At 39.3% G+C, this 21,228-nt stretch overlaps 1 long non-coding RNA gene across 1 annotated transcript; it reads right to left on the reverse strand.

Annotated features, from left to right (window-relative positions):
- Positions 1-1,496: 1,496 nt before the first annotated feature.
- On the reverse strand, positions 1,497-13,786 carry LOC139801862 (uncharacterized). Its single transcript, XR_011728371.1, has 3 exons — positions 12,390-13,786; positions 7,628-7,765; positions 1,497-2,466 (listed from the first exon to the last, which is right to left on the reverse strand). It is a non-coding gene; the product is annotated as an uncharacterized lncRNA (long non-coding RNA).
- Between the last annotated feature and the right edge of the window lie 7,442 nt (positions 13,787-21,228).

Raw genomic sequence — 21,228 nt, forward strand, 5'->3', positions numbered from 1 at the left:
AATGACATAATTTTTGATCTCTAAAATGCACTAAAATTAAAAAAAAAATTTTGAATGATTTATCAGAATTACGTATCTGGCAGAAGAAAGGATAAAATAGATGAATATTCCATGAGGCCCTGGTTTTCAGAGGAAGCACAGTACAAGATTACTGTGTGTGCTGTCTCCACCTAGAATGCTTTATTTCTGTGGAGTCGTAGTCACCTCGTATTTTAAATTCCTTGCACTGCACCAGGGTTATGGTACTATGTTACAAAGTTATTCAGAAACCTGATTGGCCATGTTCCTGCAATACATTTTCCTAACCCCAAGATAAAGATCCATGCATCTCTTTACCCTTTAAACAAAAAAGCTATTGTAATAGCATGTAGTGTGATGCATGGCATGAATACCAAAACATGTACATGCACTGCTAAACTGTTTAAGTATGGAAGAAGTAGTGTCTAATAGCATCAGGAAATTGAAATTTAAAAATTTTTCTCACTCACTTATTTGATGAGAACTGGGCTGCTGACAGGTGAAGCAGAAAGTCATTTTTCAAGTTAAATGCCAAGTGGTTATATAGCATAATATTCAGTCAAAATTAACCACCTCACTGCTGCATTGACATACAGCATATTTAATGGCAACAGTTTCCTCAAAGAAAACTACAGACCTTGGGGAGTTCTAAGAAAATGGAAAGAAAATCTAACTAACACTTCAGTTACTTGCTCGAAACAAAGAACAACAGTATGTCCTAAGTCACAGCTAAGAGAATAAAACACAACTACTTGTCAAAATTATAAATACAATTGTTTAGATTCTCCTACATACAGTTTCCATGTTTTAAGTCAATTAGATGTATGTACCTAATTTATGAATTAATTTGGATGCACAACACGATTAGGCACAAAAGAAAGTTTTATGAGCCTTTCAGAAAGTTCACCACAGTATATCAAGCATAGCCTCAGTCTTGGTCCTGCAAAATGACCTCTATGAGCTTTTTGGACTCTGATTATCATCCCTGAGGATTTTACACAGCTCATCTGCAAGGATGAACTAAAAGAGCAAATCTCTCTTCACTGGAAGTTTTGCTTCAATCTTCTGCATTTAATCTGGATTTAATCTTTAGAGCACAAAAAAAAAAAAATAAAAAAAATCAAGTATGTTTTGTGCTCTGAATGCTTTTTGAATTTAAGATAATCTGCGTGCATAACACTCACTGCAACAAGCCCTCTGGTTGAGGGATTTTGCCCTTTAATGGTTTCACTTGTTTGTTTTTCAAAACATAGTAACTATGCCTTGTATGAAAAAAAATTCTTGCTGGTATAGGCTACAAGAAACTACATTTCTTGTTATGCCAAAAACCCTGACCCACACACAAAGAAAGCTTTATTGCCCAAATAATCAGAGCACATAAAAAGCAAATTCAGAGATGAAGCGTAGGAGGGCAATAAACGGAATTTTAAAATGAGAGTAAACTCCTATGGATAATAACAAAACAGAGAGAACAGCAGACAGTGGAACACACACAACATATATTTACTTCATTTGCTAGCCTTTCCTCATAAAAATTTATGCTACAGGGGGTAAAATTAGAAAGGAGCAGAGCAGAAAAGAACACCAAGGAAATGACCTTTCATGAGATCTCTGGCTTTTCAAGAACTTTTAATTTATAGTTGGAATTTCCTCCCCAGTGCCCCAAAGGGCAAGGCAGGGACCCCAGCAAACTCTCCCACCAGCAGCAGTTTGGATGGAGGCTGGGGGTGAGTCCCCATGGCCAGGTCTCCTGGGATGAACAGCTGGATGGAAACCTGGTCAGCGGAAAGCATCATGGGGAGGGATGGACACAGCACACAGGTTTTGGGTGTTACTTCTTGTGCCTCCCTTCTAACAGAGGCTTGGGCTGCTGGGAGGCCCAGGGAGCTATGGAAATATCCTGAGGATAAGCAGAGCAGGAAAAATCAGAGGTCTAACCCAAAGAAAGTCTGCTAAAACAAAGGCAGAGACAAACTCTTAAGGGCAAAGATCTGCCTGTCCCTTCTCATCAGTAAAGTCAGGCTTCATAAATGAGTATATTGTGAAGGGAGATTATTAAAGAGAAAAGCATAGATGGCTTTTTGTGTATATCAAGATTCTTTCTTCTGCCATGACAGGATCAAGCAAATAATTCCTCAGAAAGTCACAGAGCTATTCAACAGGTGAACAGCTGCCAAGACAATTTGAAAGCTCTACATTATGGTCCATCATGTAACTCATGTTTGTTCAGTAAATATTATTCTCTTGGGACATCTCATGCAGTGAAACAGATGCCAGTTGATGACCCAACCTTCCCCTGATCTTTCACTATTGTGTATATAAAAGAAATACAGGTAGATATTTATAAATAGAAATTACTCAAATCTCACTAAACTGATGTTTCCTTATGTTCCACTTGTCTTCTGTGCAATATATCTGAGATTTTGCTGGTTGAATTCCAGGCAGAGGCTGGGGCAGGGGGGGGGGAGAAAGAAAGATCGTAGTTAGCATGTATGAAAACTATCTTGAGGATTTATGGTGTATGAGAAGAGTAAAAACCATAGATTTGTATAATTTTTACTAGAAAAAAAAGATGTATTGAGCTGGCAGCAGCAGTAAGATGAAGGAAAAATCATGATATTCTTCATAGTATTATATGAAAATTGTCAAAGTGTTGGGATGCCCTAATCATCCATGAGCCAGCTGAAAATAAAGTGTATTTATACTGGAATTTTTCAGCATCCTTGGACAGTAGCTTAGCTTTGTTATAAGTTGTAATGTTCCACAAAATACTGTTTATTTTATCTTGTCATAGAATACAGTAATAAAAGAATTGCAAACTATCTTATTTATCAGCATGTCTGCACGTTTGGGTTATCACAGGAGACATGGATTGGTTTTCCTTGAAGGAACTGAAATGTCTGGTGGTTACTTTATATGAAAACAGGAGCAATGAAAAGCACTACAGAGATTTTCCTCCTGGTCGTTGAATGTGATGCTTCTTACCAATTATATCTTACACTCAGTTATTAGAATATGGCTTAAGGGTTTTTTTTGACAAAAAGAGAATACATCTGAAATGCACACCATGATCAGCTGTACCCAGTGATGTTCTATTGCATGTTGGAATTTGTGTAATAAAAATGTTAAATAGCCACTGATTGCATTTGTTTACAGGATCTAAAGAGGGGAATTGGGATGAACCCACGGATAACTTGCCTTGGAGGAGTCTTTTCTAACTGGATACAGATGGATTGGACCAGGAAAAAGGGACTGATTCAAAGTGACTTTAAAACATTCACTTATATTATTACTTAGAGTATACTGACTAACATAAGCAGATTTCTTCATGGTCAATCAATATTGCCCTGGCATTAAAATATTTTTAATGTGAATCATGGAACCTGCTATTGCAGAAGAGGTAGAGGAAAAGGAAATAAAACATGGGCAAAATATATCTCATTATAATTTTTTTCCAGACAGTCAGTGTAGAGCCAAGTTACCCACCAGAGAGCACCCACCTCAAGACCCATCCCATGGACTGAGTGCTCCCTGCCCTGACTGTCCCAGCCCCATGTGATGCAGTGTCCCAGGGCTTACTTCAGTACTCCAAGGAGGAACTCTTCCCCAGGAGACAGTTTTGCCAGAGACACTTCACATTTTGAAGGCATCTCTCTTGGGAAGACAGACTGAGAGCCCATGACTCCCTCTCACACAGTCCTCTCTCTGATCATATTCTCCTTCCCTTATGTTTGATGACCAAATATACTTAACTATAGTTCTAACACTTGCAAACTCCACCTGGATATTCTGACACAGGTGTTATTTCCACTGCTGGATTTGTTAGCAGAAATCCTCAGGATTTTCATATTGTTGCTATTTCAGTTAAGCAGCTCAAAGTTATTTCTCTGGAATTGCTATTAAATTCTGCATTATGAATGCCTCCATGTGTGGATATAGGGATGTGTGTGCACATGAAAATTTTCTGCAGAAGAATTAGCACTTATTAAATCAGTTATCTCTTATAATTGAATGAGATGACTCTAGAGATTGAGTGTCAAGGGGGCACATTCCAAAATGACAAAAAGGAAAACCTATGGAGCTGAGGGTATGTTACGTGATGGCCATGCCCTGCTTCAGAGGCAATGCAACATCCTTTTCCTCCCAGAAAGCAAGGATCAAACTTTTTAGTATGTAATAGCATTTAGTAGTAAGTTCTGAAAAACATATTCATTCAGCAATACTTAATGCCTTAATTTACTTTCAGTGTACTTTGAGACAGTGAAATCTGTATTTTAAGATTTCATAAAAAGCTAAAAGGAACAGAATTTTCTAGTGACAGAACTGTAAAAACTGACAAGATGCATTAGCAAGGCCACTAAGTGAATGATAGGTCTCAAAGTAAGTTTGAAATTATAATTTTATTAATTCAACATATATATCTATATATATATGTATATACATATATATATAGATATATATATGTGTGTGTGTGCTTTGTGATACCTGTCTAGAGATATTAATGTCTGGTCATTTATTTATTTGTTCTTTGAAATATTCTTGTCTGGTAAGATAGTTCTTTCCCAGTGCTAATTATATCATTAGCTATAAATAATTTAAATCAAAGCAGGATTAACAGTACATAAATACTACTGGGCCTTGAATAACACATTTTTTTTCTGTCATTAAAATCTAAAGATATGGAAGCAGTAAGTTACTCTCAAGAATTCATAAATGTAAATGCTGAATTTGAATTCACAACCTTAACTCTGTCCCTCATGCTGTCATACATCAGTGATGTACAAGTCTCCTGATTTCTTCAATTATTACTGCTGCTTTACTAAGTTGCTTTAAAGATACAGAGTATCTTTATACCAATCATTTCTCCCAAAATAAGACTTTTCTAAGCTGTCAGTCTTGTGCTGACCTTTCAAAAGGGTAACTATTACCCATAAGGATATGGGTCAAGAAAACTTCATACTAATATTTTTTCTGGTTTTATAACTATAACTCAAATAAGCAAATCACCAGGAAAAAATCTACTGATTAGCTCCTTTCCTCCCTCTACTGTGAAAATACACTGATTAGCTCCATAACATATCCTACTCCAAATAATGCTGCTGTCAGTTTTGATATAAGACGTGCACTTCATTAATGTGCAAGACATGCTCTTGGATTTTTAAAAATTATCTTACCTGAGTGGATTTGTGGATATATGGAACATTAAAAAAAACACAAAACAAAAAACAACCCACAAAACCCAATACAACCCCCACCCTCACATTAGAAGAGTTAAAACCCAAGCAAACACTACTGCAAAAAATAGGCAATATCAAGGGGTTTCCTTCTCCCTAGAAAAAACTTCCATGTTGTTTCTGGCTTATGCTTAAATGAAAAGAACAGGTCAGGGATAACACAAAGTAATTTAAAGGACTTACACTGCAATACATAGGATTGCCCACAGCTACACCTTGCAATCACCCAGTTCATATTTTAGGTCCTGACATAAGAGTTCATAGTATTTTACAATTCTATGTTCCATGTCAGTGGCTGACTGTGGAGCTGAATATCAGTCCTATTTAAATCTGCAAGAAAATAGCTGCAGGTGACATAACCTTTCATGTAGTACCACTGTGTACATATACAAATAATTGAGGCTCTTGACCCTGTCTACGCACATACAACTGTAACTACAAACTTGACATTTTGATACTGCTTGTAGCCTTTCCCGTTGTTATTTTCTGTTTCAATAATCCATTGCAGGTAGAAAAATGAAAGAAGGAAGCATGAATGATTAATGCTGTCAAGCTAAAATAATGTATTTAGAAAAATCCATAAATCTGTTATTTGTGGCATTTTAAAACTAAACACGACACTCTTTGGTGCCATTCAGCCTGTTTTACAGCAGACAAATGTAAATGTTTTGCAGAAACAATGGCAGCATAACCATTTGAACATTGGGTTTGGCACCAAAAGTTAAGGGATCAGGTCTAAACTTCTGTATATCAATGAATATTAAACATAGATGAATATTCATACCGTACTATTACTATTTAATATGTGTGTATGATGCAAAATGGGTACAAAGAATCTGCTGATTTTATACAGCCTTCTTCTCTTTATCTTCCTGGCCGTGTCCACATGTGGATTTATGGCCATGTTATTTTTTCTGGCTTGCCCCTGTAAACTGAAAGACTATATTCTCTTAAAATATTTAGTGCACCTAGTTTTCTGTCAGACAGAACAATCTGCCACTTTAGACTACTTATGTTCACATCTGTGTATAAAAATATTTAGATGTGTATCTAGCAGTTGCCATTAAAATTTCAACCAATTATGGGACAGCTGAACAGCTGTCAGAATTTTTATCAGTACTTTTCCCAGGCTATTTTTATCTTTAAAAAAAAAAATTGATGAAAGAATAAGTGCCACGTTTGCCATCCTTCCTGGGACCAGTATCACATTCCAGCCTGGTGCTTATTTACCAATAACACATGTCCTCACCTTGCACCAGCTGTCCCAAAACGGGTGCTGGCCAGGAGGTGGGCAGACCTGTGATCCCAGCCTACAAGCAATTCCCTGTGAGTGTTCTAAAGACAAGACAAAATATCAGTGCTACATGTGTTTGAATGAGATCTTCACAGAGCAGTGAAGATATTAAAATTATATCAGCCCCCTAGCCAGCTCTTCTAAAGTTTTCTTTCACCTCCATAATGCCAGTAAGGCAATCAAGGCAAATGTTAGTGTATAAACAAAACACTCTTCTTTAAAAGTGTTTGGGGTCTTTGATGTTAACAAGATGTTTTCTCACTACGAAGACAAGAGTGTACAACAAAGCTGCAGCTCTCTGCTGAAATGTCTTGGAGTTGTTACATTTTTTAGGTCTCTAGCAAGTAATTTAAAATTAAAGTTAATTAAATTAATGTGATATTAGCTCAATTGTTTCACTTGATAAATCTGTTAAACCCAAACTCCTCAGCTCAAGTTTCAGGAGACAAATGAATTAGCAATGCATGTAAACGATCATAGTCTGCAGATTAAAAAAATAATTAAAGCAGATCTATAGCTTGCAGCAAATTTCACCTGAAGTCACAGCAACAGAAGTGCTTTAAGATGCTGCATATTGCTAGATAGCCACGCTGCCCTTGAAGTGTAACTTCTGTTTTAAGACAAAAGTAATGATATTTTCCATTCTGCTCTGTCCAATTTTGCCTACATTATTTTAATTTCAAATGTGCTCCTTTGCAGTCAGAAAGGCTTCTTAACTGTGTGCTTTAAGACTGTGTATTACATCTCACCTGTGCAAAGACCTTCTCACCTACTTGATGCTGCTCTCTCAGACAGTTAATTATCTTTGTGATGGTTTCTATAGTTAAATGCCCAAAGAAATTATCATTATTCATTTGTGCAAAAGTTGGAATTTTACCTAAGTCACGCCAAGTAACCAATGGAAGCAAATGTCTTTCAAAATAAAAATAGAATTATTTTATGACACGGAAAAAATTAAATAAGATATAGTTTTTGAAAATGCAAAGTAAATACATATTGTTGGCAAAAAAAAAATACTTTCCTATGTAAGCAAGTTTATACCATGGACTTTTAAATTTTTCCTTCAGAAAAAAACACTTACAATTATTTCTGTGATATTCTGTGTCTTTGCTTTGTAATACTGTGTTGCCCAGGACAGGTTGCTCTGTATGCTCCTGTTAGTCTGTTCAAATGCTGCTTAACTTCTTAGACTGGAGAGTGGAACCCAGAATAAAAACAGCTTTGTATACAAAGATAAAAGCAACATAGGAGAAGTGTTCTGAATTAAATTTGCAATAGTAGTTGATTGGAATGTACATGAACTACAGAAACTTGCTTAAGGAGGCTTGCTTCATGCAGCCAGTGGGGTTTAATAATTTAAAATTAGCTAAACTCTTTTAGTATAAAATGTAATGGTTCAGTCAGAACCAAAGTGCAGAATGCTAATTTCAGATTTTAAATAATAATTCTGAATAAATGGAAAGGAAGTTTGGTTTTGGGTTTGGTTGTTTTTTTTTTGTTGTTTTTTAAGCATATAAGGGGACACCTTGAACTGATATAAGCCACAAAAAAACACTCCTAGAGCAAGCAAAGGCTTACAAATGTCAAAACCCTGAGTGAGCTAGGAAGAATTTAACTCACAGGTGAAATATTCTGGGTCATAAACATGAACACATTAATGTTGAAAATACTGTAAAATTCATATATATATATTTTGCAAATAACAGAGTTCATAGGGAAGTATCCACATTTGTTCAGACAATAGTTTCTGAAAGCTAAGCCCTCTTCTGGAAATACATCTATACACACCAGTGCCTATTCCACCCTTGCCTGCCACTCCTCCACCTTCTGCTCTCCACATTCGAGCTTTTGAATGTCTATGGGAAGCTCATAAGGAGCTCTTTGCCCTCCACACCCACATCAGTGAACATGGGCATAACCAGGAATTCTGGCCAAACCATTTGTGACCATGAGCAGTGGGAGGAACTGGTCCCAAGAGGACGTGTTCTTGGGGAATCACATGGGAGGGTCAGCATGTCCCCTGCCAGCTTCTGCAGGTCCCGAGAAGAACAACTTTAAGGGCAGTAAAGAGAAGATATCATGGAGTTGGGTATAGCTGTAGGCAAACTCTTTTCTGAACATTTGGATTTAAAAATTAAGAAATGAAGTGCAAAATATGCCAGCTCAGAAGGGTTGAAGAGTCCCCATAGCAGAGGTTAGCTCATGGCATTGCTCCTTAATTTCTAATGGAGATTTCTGCTTTGAAGCAGAGTGCCAGAGAAGAGCCCTCTGCAAGAGAACCGTGCTCAGGCCAGCCTTTCACATGCTTTTAGCAAATCTAGGTTAGAGCTGTAGACAACGTCAAGGCATAAAACTGAGAAAGCTAGAAATTAACATCCTATGAAGACAGAAAATGAACAGAAATGGATGGCAGAAGTCTGAAACATAAAACACTGTCACACCACAGCAATGCTCTCACCCAAACACCTGCTACTGCTTGGCCACAGTCTTTTTCCTGGGGTAGTTCTATGGGCCCCTCCCTAACACACCACCAGGGCTTGAAAAGCATCCCCGAATTATAAACCAGAAGAGGTTATTTTTTAATTGTAGACAGAAGCAAAAAATCCCTCCTTGACTGGGCAGCCTTTGAAGATAATTTCTTGTGACTTCACATGTCATGGTGAGACTTTCTGGTGCCTAGTGAAGTCCACCTGGGCTGTTGGGAGATCTCTCTCCCATGTGAATTTTTGAGCCTGGTCCCTCAGCAGAAGTAGTGGTTTGGATTTCCCTTTCCTACCCACCCACTTGGTCATTGAGAACCAGCTGCTTCTGGGACTTTAACTGCTCTATCAGAAAGGACTTGTAATCAGAAGTGTTTGCATCACCTGGATAAAGATTCATATTCAGCTGAGACCAGGAAGACATTTTATATCTGCACATGCCCTTGCATACAACATTGTTGAGAATCAAACTACTCCTTCCACTCTATTCCAGTTTCAGCTCTTTCCACAGAACCCATCCCAGGTCTTCATGGTCTTTTTCTCATGGTTCTTTAATCTGGGAATACTGACCCTACAGTACCATATAGAAATACTTTTCATGATGTTAGCGTATGTCAATGTAAATGCACATGCAGACTACAGGGCTTTGCAGTAAACTTCTATGATAACCCCTTATTTCTGGCTTCATCTAATGAGCTTGTACACATTGTGCAGTGACAGAAAATGCAAAGGTGTTTGGAACAAAAACCTGAAGGATGTGTAGATCATCTCCTTCTGCCATATTGAAATTTTCCTATTAAAGATGAAAGGAATGGTTGCTTTACTAACTGAGAGGTAAAAACTCAATTTATGCCACGTCCAAAGGATTCCCATTCAAATCCCAGTTGTTCCAAAGAGGGAATAATACTTGGAATTTAGGTACAGTAGTACATCTTTAGCGAAAGTTCAAGCCTACAGTACTACACAGCATGCACGGATTCTGCTGGACTGAAAGACAGCAGGAAACAAATGCACCCATCTGGCCACATAAATCAATCACTGAAATCTGAAGATACATCCACAGAAGGGAAAAATGATTAATAGATCTGTGATGTGTAAATTTTTATTTAACTCTAAAATCACACTAGAAATTGCTTTTTTTGAAGAACACTGTGTCAAGGACATGAGGACTTTGTAATAGTGAGAGCCTTCTGTCAGAAAAGACAAGGTAGATTGAAAGCATAAAGTGAATCAAGAAGCAGGAGTTAGAAGGCTGGAAGTCATGTGTGTAAGCCCTTCCTACATGAACACAGTGGACGTGTGCCACCCAATACTGGGCACCACAGCAAGCAGGGCCCCAGCTTTACCCCAGCCACTTCCATGTTTTGGGACTAAGCACCATATCCCTTTTGCTCTGTATCTTATTTTCTCCATAGGTTCAAATTTTCACTGCTGTTTTGTTGCTGTTGCAGAAGCTGAAAGACCACAGGTTCTACTGGCAGATTAAGTATCCGAGTTTTGTTTACTGCAGGCAGGAAAGCCCCCAGATACTTGAGAAAGCAGGCAGTGTATCCACACAGAGCTCAAGGGCAGAGTTCAGCATTCTTCTCCATCTGACCCCTCAAGCTGTTTCTCTGGAAAAGGGTCCTATTTGGGGCAAATCCTTCTGCAAGAAGATGTGCAAGCTGGTGGCTTGGAAGAGGCACTCTGGAATCTGGTCATGCTCTCCTTACCCTGGCATGCAGGACTTTTCTGCACCTTAGGTTTACCAAGTTACCTGCAGAAAAGTGTTATACCAGATCTACTTCCCAGGCACATTTTGCCATTAAAGTGCAGTGCTTTGTCTGACTTTGGTTCAGGGTTCAAATATTAGCTCCTCAGAAGCCACCAAGCCACCTACTTGAGAGACAAGCTGGGCTCTCATTGGTCACTTACTAAATGAAGCCCTGACATTCATTCTGTGTTGGTGTGAAATTGCATCTCACAGTTTTGGGGGTTTTATTTCTAAAATTTTGGGCAATACTTTTGTCTCTGAAATGAACTTTTTCCTGCCAATAACATGCTGATGTCTTTTTGAGTATCTTTGTGGGTCACTTGGGAAGGAACACAACCACGCCCCAGAACATGGATGCTGCTGAATGCTTTGACACTATTAACAAGTTTTGCAATTCCCCAGGAGTGGTAATTGACTTCACTATGTTTCAGGACCAGAAAAAGCCTGTATTACCAATGGAAAGGCCTTGAAAACATGATCTTTTTAAATTGGCTGACACAAAGCTCATCTCTATCTCTATCAGCATTGCAATAAATAAATGATTACAGCCAAAGCACTATTGTTATTAGCAACCTGCAAGTGACAGTTGTATCAGAACATTGGAGAATGAAAAAACTTCTAATATTTATCTATATTTAAAGTCAGACTGATGCCACTGGAGAATGTATTACATAGCAGCACAGTGTCTGCAACCTTGGTGCCTGTTACCATGGGCATCCTATTTACAACCACCAACAAATTTTTTTTGTTTGGTTGGTTAGTTTTTTTTTCTTCCTTTATTCAGTGACTTCTGCAAACCTTTGGGAGGGGAAATGAAGACTTCTATTGCAGCTTTTAAATTGACTCTTATATTAAGAATGTTATGTTTTTTTATATGTGCTCTGAAAGGGTAATATGAAACTTATGAAATATTTACTAAGTGTGATGCATAAACAACAAATCACCTCTTTTCCGTTAAATATTTTTTGGGAAAGATATTTTAAATAAAATACTGCCGCTTGCAATTTAATTACAATGAGTAATTAAAACTTAGAGGATAATCATTTTTGGCAAAAAGTCAGTTTTTGTTAAAATTTTAAGATAGAAAAAAGATGCATATTACGACCATAATACTGTTAGTAATTAAGATAAATGCATCAATTATTAAAGATGCAAACATGTCAAGCAAGCATAACTAATTATTTGAGCATGTTAACAGTTGTTTAATGTTAACAAGCAGTGAATTATTAAAGACCCCATGTGTCACATTTTGGACTGCATAAAATATAATGTTCTGGAAGGGTTTATGATTTTTCAGGTTTTGCTTAGATCTTTCCAGTCAGATAAGTAATAAATTTAAGATAACTTGCATTTAAACTGTATTTCTAAAATAATTAGCTGTAATTGTGTAATGAAATGTTGTATTTCTCACTTTATGAAGTCTTCCAAATTCAGTTAAAATGACCAGAATATATCAATAGGCATTCTATGTTGTAAATATGTGATTTCTGTATGAGAGTGCAGTTTCTTTGTCAGAAAGAAATACAATATTTAAGAAGCTAAAGCTGTCAGAGTAACAACCGAGCTAAAACCAAAGTGCATTTTATGTGAGCTAATGCTTACATTTGTACCTGGCTTTGAATTTCAGGGGCTGAACACTGTCCTTCCAGAGGAAAGATCCACAAAGATACACATCATCCAGGTGAGTGTGCAAAGGCAGCTGGTATCCTGTCTGAAATACTTGTTAGTGATCCCACATAATCTGACAAAAAAATAAAAAACATCATAATGGTTTAGAGGGGTTAGAGATGTACAAACTATCACTATAAATTCTGAAATTCAGAGTTCAGTTACACCTGATTTTCATTTAGGTAGTATATTTTGGTTTTGAGTTGGTGGGGATTTTTGGTGTTTTTGTTGGTTGGTTTGGTTTGGTTTGTTTTTTCTTTTTGTGAAAAGCCTGCCTTGAGCTGGACATTTTTCCTGAGGACTGAAAAGCAACATTTTATTTCTAAACATTAGCTGCTAGATACTGAATTGTGATGAGTTTCCGAGGGATTTATTGCAAATCAGGGTGGAGATGTCACGTATTCAGTGACTTTAATTTTCAGGTATTTACCTTTGTAGCCCTACCTAATCATGTTTCCAGATGGAGAGCTGCCCAACCATGGTAGGGGTCTTGAGATGGACCAGAGCTCAACATCTCCTCCAAGCCATTCTGAGCCTCAAATGTGCATGTCCTCCTCCTCCACAGTGCAGCCCTGGAGGCATAAACCCTCCTGCCTTTGCCCTGGTGAAGGAGTCTTGATTACCCACCGTGCTAGCAGTAACAGCAGCTCCTAATCTACATTATTTTGGCAGGACCAGAAGCACATAAGGGTTTACCATGGCAAATCACAGGAAGGTGACCTCTGTGTTTTGTTGAGCTGCAGCCATGATGGTTGCTGATGGTCTTGGAAGTGCTCAGACTTTCACTGCCTATTACCAAGGCAGTGGCCCCTGTACCAGAATGGGTGCCCAACAGCACCTTGGAAATCACTAGATTGAATTCATGTCAGGGGGAGGAGAGGCCTGGAAGCACTAAGGAAATGTTTGTTTGTTTGTATGTAGCAAACTATTAATGTGAATTAATGTTTGCAAAGCTCTTTAACATCTTTAGATGAAAGAGGCTGTGCACAAATATTAGGCTGTTAATTGGGTGGTGGCTGGAGGGTATGCAAACAGTACAGATCCAGTGCAATACTTAGTTCTTCACACTAATGTTTAAAATCTCTTCCTCCCTGCAATTAAGCTGAACACAGCTCTGACCTCCAAAAACTTTGAAGCAGACTTTACCCATGGCTGTGAGGAAGAGCTGACAACAACTTCAGACACACTCCCTGCAGCCCTGTACCCATGGGACAGTCACTTTCAGGGGGCTGACATGGAGTTGGGGGGCAGACAGGATATCAAAGGTTTTGTCAGGGTGTTTTTTTAACAAAAACAATCTGATACATACTCCTTCTACCAAGAATATCCCCCAAAAGGTAATCGGAGTTTACAAATCCAAGCTAAGACAAAAGCACACCAGGCAAAGCCAGGTACACCAGGGGAAAGATGCTGGTAACAACAATCCCAGGAATTTAGGAGACAGCAGTACCTCAGGCCCAAAACAACAGTGGGATTTCAGGACTGGAGGGCAAGCATGTCTTTTGCAGGTAACTTACTGCTCTCAAACACATACAAAGGAAGTTTGGGGCCCCTCCTGGTCCTCTTTTTAGTTTATCCTATTTAGTATTTCTCCCCCAATTTTTCTTCCCATTTCTAGGTGACCTCCCTGCTGTGACAAGGTCTCCCCATTACGACAGTAAGCTCTGATGATAATGTAGGTAACATTCAGACTGAGACCAAGTGCAGCAGAAAGCTATATTTCACTCCTGACCTTCAGCTCCCCCTCCAGTGCAATGCACACATTATATTTCCTTTCACTCACAGCAGACCCAGTGAAACAATGCCGGATGAAATAAGCGACATTTCCTTCCCTAGATACCAGAGATAAATACAACAATTTTGCCATTTTCCCCCCTGTATGACACTGGCCACACGGCTTGGCCGAGCTCCTCAGACACAAGGCCGGGCCCAGCCTGGCTCGCAGCGCACAGCCTGGCCCAGCAGGCCCGGGTGGTACCGGCACCAACAATCTCCAGGGGAAGCTCCTGGGAAAGCTCCCAGAGACACCCCGGGAGCTTTTCGATCCATCCCTGCTATCCCAGCCAGAACAAGACAGCTGCTAAAGTGCAGGGAAAGGTCCTGCTGTCAGGCCGCTCCGGAGCCGCAAACCCAACATCGCGGGTTCCCTTCTCTCCGGCACCAACTGCTGCACTGCACAGTAGCGCTGGCAGAGCTCCAAACCCATTCCTTTATGTGTCAGTCCTGAATCTCTTCATATGTTCGGGTAGAGCTGCATGTACGGTACTTCCCTTACTTCCAAGGCGGTTTTGCCATCTGTTTCTATTATGGGAGTTTATGGCAGAGAATACCTCAGACAGCACAGTCTCTGCGTCTCTCCTGTGCTGCAGTTATGGTTGCTGTGCTGCTTTATGAACAGAATGATAAAACTTGGAGCCTCCTGAATCCTCTCCTTTCCAGCCCCATCTTTTTCATAGCACATGGTCAAAATGGAAGGATTTTTTACAGTTAGTATTATTATGATGTGAAGCGATTTGAAAGAAAGTATAGAATTTATCAGGAAATGGAAATGTGACTACAAGGCAGGTTTAAAAATCCTTTAATCATATCATGATTAAGAAGGGTTTTATATTGTTACTTTTGTCTTCTGAAGTATATAGAATTCTGTGATAATCTGAAATTTGCTTTTTTTTTTTTTTTTTTTTATTAAGAAACATCTACTTGGCATGGATGTTACATCCATTAAACTCCTGCACTAAAACAGGATCCCCACAAGGAGAAGGGCTCCACGGATTGTCATGAAAAAAAATAATGAAATAGTTTTTCATATCCCCAAAATCAAGGCACTTACTGGAAGCAGCGTTCCCCATTGCATATTTGCTGAGATCCTTTCATTCCTTGAGGAGAGAAATAATTTTTTCTGCTGTAAACTTTAGACAGACATTTTTGTGATCTGGAGAGCTATTATTTGTGTGCAACAGCATCACATTTTAACCACATTTATATGGTGAATGTTTGCAATCATCCTCATTGTCTCTAGCCCATGAGGAGGCGAGGCTGTTGCACACTTCTTTAAAGAATGAATGAATACAGACTTATGGGCAGAAGATTAGATAGGTATGAATTTGGCAAAGAAATCAAATATAGACACAAAGAAATATCCTATTTGCCCATGGCTGGTTTGATCACATGGTGACCATCTGGAACTTAGATCAAGCCTTCAATAAAATACAAGGGACCACACTTCTGCAGCACTCTCAATGATAAATTAATATCTGAGCTGGAAGTACTACAAGAAAACAGTGATAAAGAAGACAAAAGCCACATCTCACATACTCCAATTGCACTCCATTTCCTGGTGTTTCTTCACTTCCCCCCCCCCTCCTGCCCATTATTATAAACATTATATGAGAAGTATAGTGAGAGCAATAAAAAATAAATGGCAATTAGAGCCGAGATCCAGAGCTAAGACAGGAGGAAAAAAGGAACAGAAACATTGGTCCTGATGGCCTTTTCCTGTTCCAATTTTTTTTAATGTTCTTCTGACCTTGATTAGATCTGCAACTTCTCATGTAAGGCTCTGAGGTGAGTCCTGTATTTCGTTAAAAAAGAAGTAATACAAGTGAACTTCCAAGCGTTCGGGGATCCATGCATACTTTACCATGTTTTCTGACCCACACCAAACCCCTCTCATTTGCCCTCCTGCTGGTACCTGATTTTACCACATTGCCTTTCTGGCACAACCTGCAAAACAAAAGCCCTGGAGCCCCCTGAGCTGCTTTGGGAGGTCTCTACTGCCTGTGTGATGCTCACATCCCTGGTAGCTGCTTCCCATTTACCACAGCACCTTGTCAGAAGGACAGCTGTGTTGGGTGACCTTAGCAAGCACTTTCATACCGACTGCTTCAGAGTTGATGCATAAGCCTACCCCCAAAATCCAGAGTCCCAAGCCCTAGCAGCACCCACAGAGGCCACAGCCCATGCCCAGTCCCCAGTAACTGCACTGTTTCAGACACATCACAGTGACCTCTCTTGTGGCCATGCAGGCAAATCCCACAGGACAGACCAGCAAATTGGTTCAGCTGAAAACGAAGTCAAGAAAGAGCTTCAACTTTTAGGCTCACTCTGCAGCCACAAAAAGGTGGAACAGGAGTCCCCAGGGATAAGCCAACCTGACTTTCATTGGCTTGGTAAAGCGATGTGCCATAGTTCCTGAGCTTTCCCCCTCTTCTGAAGTGGCCCAACACAAATCCCTTTCATCAGCCCACTAGTTCACTTTGCATTGCATCCTGCCACTACCTTCAAACTAATGGTATTTGTATGTGCCTTAAGAACTTGGGAACCATCTCCTTCCTTTGCTTTCTCTCCCGGAGAGAGAAAACCAGGCTGTACCCAGCACCAGCATAGGAAAGGCCATTAAAAACTATGTCAAAACACAATGACAACCACCTGCCTCTGCTGCCAAGATGTGGCACAGCCAGCTGGACCACACAGGAACCCTGGCACTGGGGTGTTCTAACACAGCATTCCCAAAGTCCACTTCTAATTCTTACATTAGTATTTCTGCCACCTTTCAATACTGAAAGACAGAAGTCAAACACAATATCTGTAGTTGCTTTTCCCAGCAGTATGGATCAGAACATACTTCGTTGCTCCTTTATGCAAACCTGCAGCTGTAGACAGGGTTTGCCTCCCACCACAGTGGCTATTGCCATGGTTGTTCAACATCATAGATGCTCTATTCTAAGTCTGTTTTACAACAAAAAGGGGCTCATCTTCCATGGATGGTATGGATGCACATCCCTTTGGCTGGCAAAAGAGAAGGACGGTGCCTTCCTGTGGTGGATAAGGAAAAGAAAATATGAGTCTGTCCGGACAAAGGGTAAAAATAAAAAAGTCTCTGGAAAAACAGGGGGGAATACTTTGTGCCTCTCTTTAGCAAATAAAATGCTCAGACTGTAATTCTGGTTGAGAGGTAATCTTCACATTTCCTGTGAGTTCCCTTCAGCCCCTGTCAGAGGATTGTTTCGAACCTCTCTGTGGCAGTCCTCTCCTTCACTTTACCTCTGCCAGAAAACAGACTTTAAGAACAAAATAAATATCAAAGGCTAAAAAAAATATAAATCCAAGAGCCCGCCAGTTTCATTTGTATTTTAGGTTTAAAGGAGTGATTTTTTGCTTTCTGTTTGGATCAATAGCTTATTTCAGTAATAGAAATAACTAATGTCCTTAAATCTTTTTTTTTTTTTTTTCTTTTCTTTTCTGCAAATCACTCCAAAGTCTCTCCTGGATTAGGCCTCCCAAACAACTGATCTAGTGACACAACTGATGTGTCACAAGAGCCTCAGTGTCTCATTTTTCTCTTTTCCTGGGCTGAAGGAAATGCTTATTGGTACTGTACTTTAAATCCCAGCCAATGGGAAGCAATGTTTCACCATTTGTCTGCCCCTGACACATTTTTATGTAAACCATTGCAAAGGGAAGGGATTCACATATGTTTTACCAGCTCCACTTACATATGAATAAAAGGCATCCAAGGTTCAAAGAGTTAAATTACCCAATGGTTTCCCCCAATGTGCTCACCCCCCACCTGAAGCCCCTTTTTCTCCTCTCTCAGGGCTATGCTTGATTTATGGTGTGATCCATCCCTGTTGGGAGTTGACAGTCACTTTCATTTTCTGGTATTTTTTTTCCTTTCCCTGCCAAGGTCACAAGAGAGAGGGCCCTCCAAGTTTTCTGCATTCGTCCTCCTTCACCCTTCCACCAGCTTGGCCTCATGAATCATCCCGTCTTCACATTGAACTCCTGATGCTTCTCTTCCACCAAACTGCCCGACTTCCGCAATTTTTCTTCATTCTCACTAACAATTTGGTAATGAAATATTGATTTTTAGTTAGATTCAAATAGATGTTATTAAGTTTGCATTGATAAATCGTTCCCTTTCTCAGGCTGGAAGTACCTCAGTCAAATTCTAACTGCGCTTTCATACCTGGTGATGTATTAATTTGACATATTTGTCACCCAAGCTGCCTAGCTCAGAGTTAGAGGAGGGCGTCTGTCCTAATTTCTGCTATTTCACAGAGAAGGTGTAATTCTAGCAGATTTCTTCCAAGGATTTTATCCCCGTATAAGATCTTTGTAAATACTTTCCTTGGAGTTTTTATTAGGAAAACAAACAAACATTTTTTTCCAGAAAGGAGAGGCAGGCATTCTAAAAGCAGCACTGGCCACTTATTGTTAAATGTTTTCAGTTAATTTTGCTAATTGGAATATATTAAATACCTATAAATTTGCCATGGATTCAAAGATAAGTAAGTAGCACTTTTAGTCCTCCTCAATGAGAAACACTGGTATATGATTTTCAAAAATCATCTCAAAAAATATCTGCTACCTCAACTGGTTAAAAGAGGTGACCATTCTCTGTTCATGCCCTGTAGAGTAACCCCTCTGTCAGAGTTGAAGGTGGGACACAGGCAACACGAGGCAGCAGAAACTGTGTCAGCATTGCATCATCTTTCACCTATGCAGGGGATAAGGTTCCCGGTCCCAAGACTTCACTGAGGGCAAAAATTGTGATCACAGATGGAAATACAAATAAATTACTTTGAAAAAGAGACATGGTCTTGCCCCCTCTGAAATACCCAGACCTTGTTCTCTACCATGGCACTGCTCCAAAAATAGCTGCTGCTGAACCTCCCAATGCCCCCACCCACAGCTATGGCCAGAATTCCCCGGGGGCAATGCACGGGGCAGGGTCTATGGAAATTCAGCTCAAAGCCAGCTGAGAGAAGGGGAAGGAAGGACACACACATTCTTGTTCTCACTCTGTGTACATCTCAAGTAACAATTAGTTTTAAATTACACACAACTCTGTTAAAAGTTTAAATGGAGGTTTGCCACTGCACCAGTTTGAAGACTTGAATTTCAGTCAGCCGCAACCTGAGCTGCCTTTTTGCACATCATTCTGCACCTGTAAGGATTCCACCTTCCCAGCATCCCTGCAGCAGATACCAAAATGTGTCCTTCATACCACAGCTACAAAAATGAATCCCAGTTTTAATGTGGATGGATAAAGCACAAGTGTGACAGGATCATCAAGCTCCATTGTGTTTACTGATTTCAAAAGACAGGCATTGACGAATAAAGCCCAATTGCTTCCTATGCTCCTCTGTCACACCTTTTTATTTACAAAATAATTTAGTATAAAAGAGGAGTTAATTCTTGGAAATCAGCTTTCAAAAGGTCAAATTAATTTAGTTGGTGCCAGCTGAAAGGTTATTTTAAAACAAAAAAATTCTACAAGAAGAAATTATTTTTCAAACCACAAAACTTCAGCTTAAAGCAGTCAAAATATTTACTGTGTAACTTCTGTATTCCCCATGCTGTGCAGAGTGAGGTAAATGCAACATTTTAGTGGCTCTGGTGGCCTTTAACTCCACCTATCACTACCATTGCATTTCTTAAAACAAACTGGAAAAAAAGATGTAACAACATAAACCAGTCTTGATTATCTCCCCTCCACATTGATACTGTAATAAGACTGTTTAAATGAATCAGACAGCAGAAGGGATGCAGAGATTTCTCTCCTTATGTAAGTTCATTCGTTCTTCTCACATTCCTCCTCTAACACGCTTCCAGGATTATTTAGTGCAATAAGTAATTATCAATCCGCTTTGGAAAGCCATTATACATTTACATACTCTTCAAAACTGCTGTTACTTTTATTGTTTCTAATGCCAAAATGGGAATGTGAGACAAGAGCCTCTCTAAGAGCAGGTTATACTGAGTTCAGCATGCAGAATGCAGTTTGTAGGATGCATATGGGAATGAGTCATTTCTGAGAAACATAAAATTCTGGGTTATCAAACCTTTTGCTAGTCAATTATTTTTCTTTACTATGCTCGCTAGTAATGACAACTGGTATGAGAAGTGTGCTCTACGGTATTATTTCTACTGTTACTAATCTGGTACAAAGCAACATAGCTGGACCAAAACATTCCACTTAGAACAAAAAAAACCCCATGACAATTCAAAACTAAATGTAAAATTCAGATAGTTTGTGAAGCCCTTCTTTCCACTACAGAGCAGGTATTACAGAAATGATCCACCAGAAAACACCACAGCTGAGTTGAAGTGTGACAGATGTGCTGCCAGAGCCTGCTACCAGGTCAGTCAGGTAAATATGTTCCTGGGGAACTAAAACACACCTACACATACAAGCAATATTGACTTTAATGGCATTTTTGGGATGATCAAGAAAATGCCACATAGATAGCAATGCTTTATCTCTTGATGCTGCATACCAGGACCAGGGAGCAGACTCAGCCCTTCACATACACCACAGTCTGAAGAAAATCCAGACCAGCTCTAAGGGTCATCTGCCCAAGGTTTTTCTCATGTGAAATACTGTTAAAAGAGACCCCAGGTCAGACTGTACCACCAATCCATTCCTTGTCCTAAAAAACTTTTGGTTTGTTTCAGAAATTAATTAAAAAGTCCTTACCATAATTTGGTAGGGATGTTATGATTCAAAGAAGCAGCTGCTGAATGAGCCAGAGATGAAGTAAATAACAAAGTTGGTAGCAGCATTATCCTGTTCCCCCCTTAGCAATGAAAACATGAATTGAGCTAATTCTCAGTAAAAGAAATTATCTTTTTCATTATCTTGGCAGATACTTTGGTTTGGCCCCCTCAAGACAGAACTTGAAAGCTCTCAAAACTAGAACCTTCCTTCCAGAGCATCTCTTGCATCATCTCCTATACAAAAAAAGGAATTGCCTTTCATCCTGCTGCACTGTCCTC

This window comes from Heliangelus exortis, chromosome 13, assembly GCF_036169615.1.
Source record: "Heliangelus exortis chromosome 13, bHelExo1.hap1, whole genome shotgun sequence".
NCBI lineage: Eukaryota > Metazoa > Chordata > Aves > Apodiformes > Trochilidae > Heliangelus > Heliangelus exortis.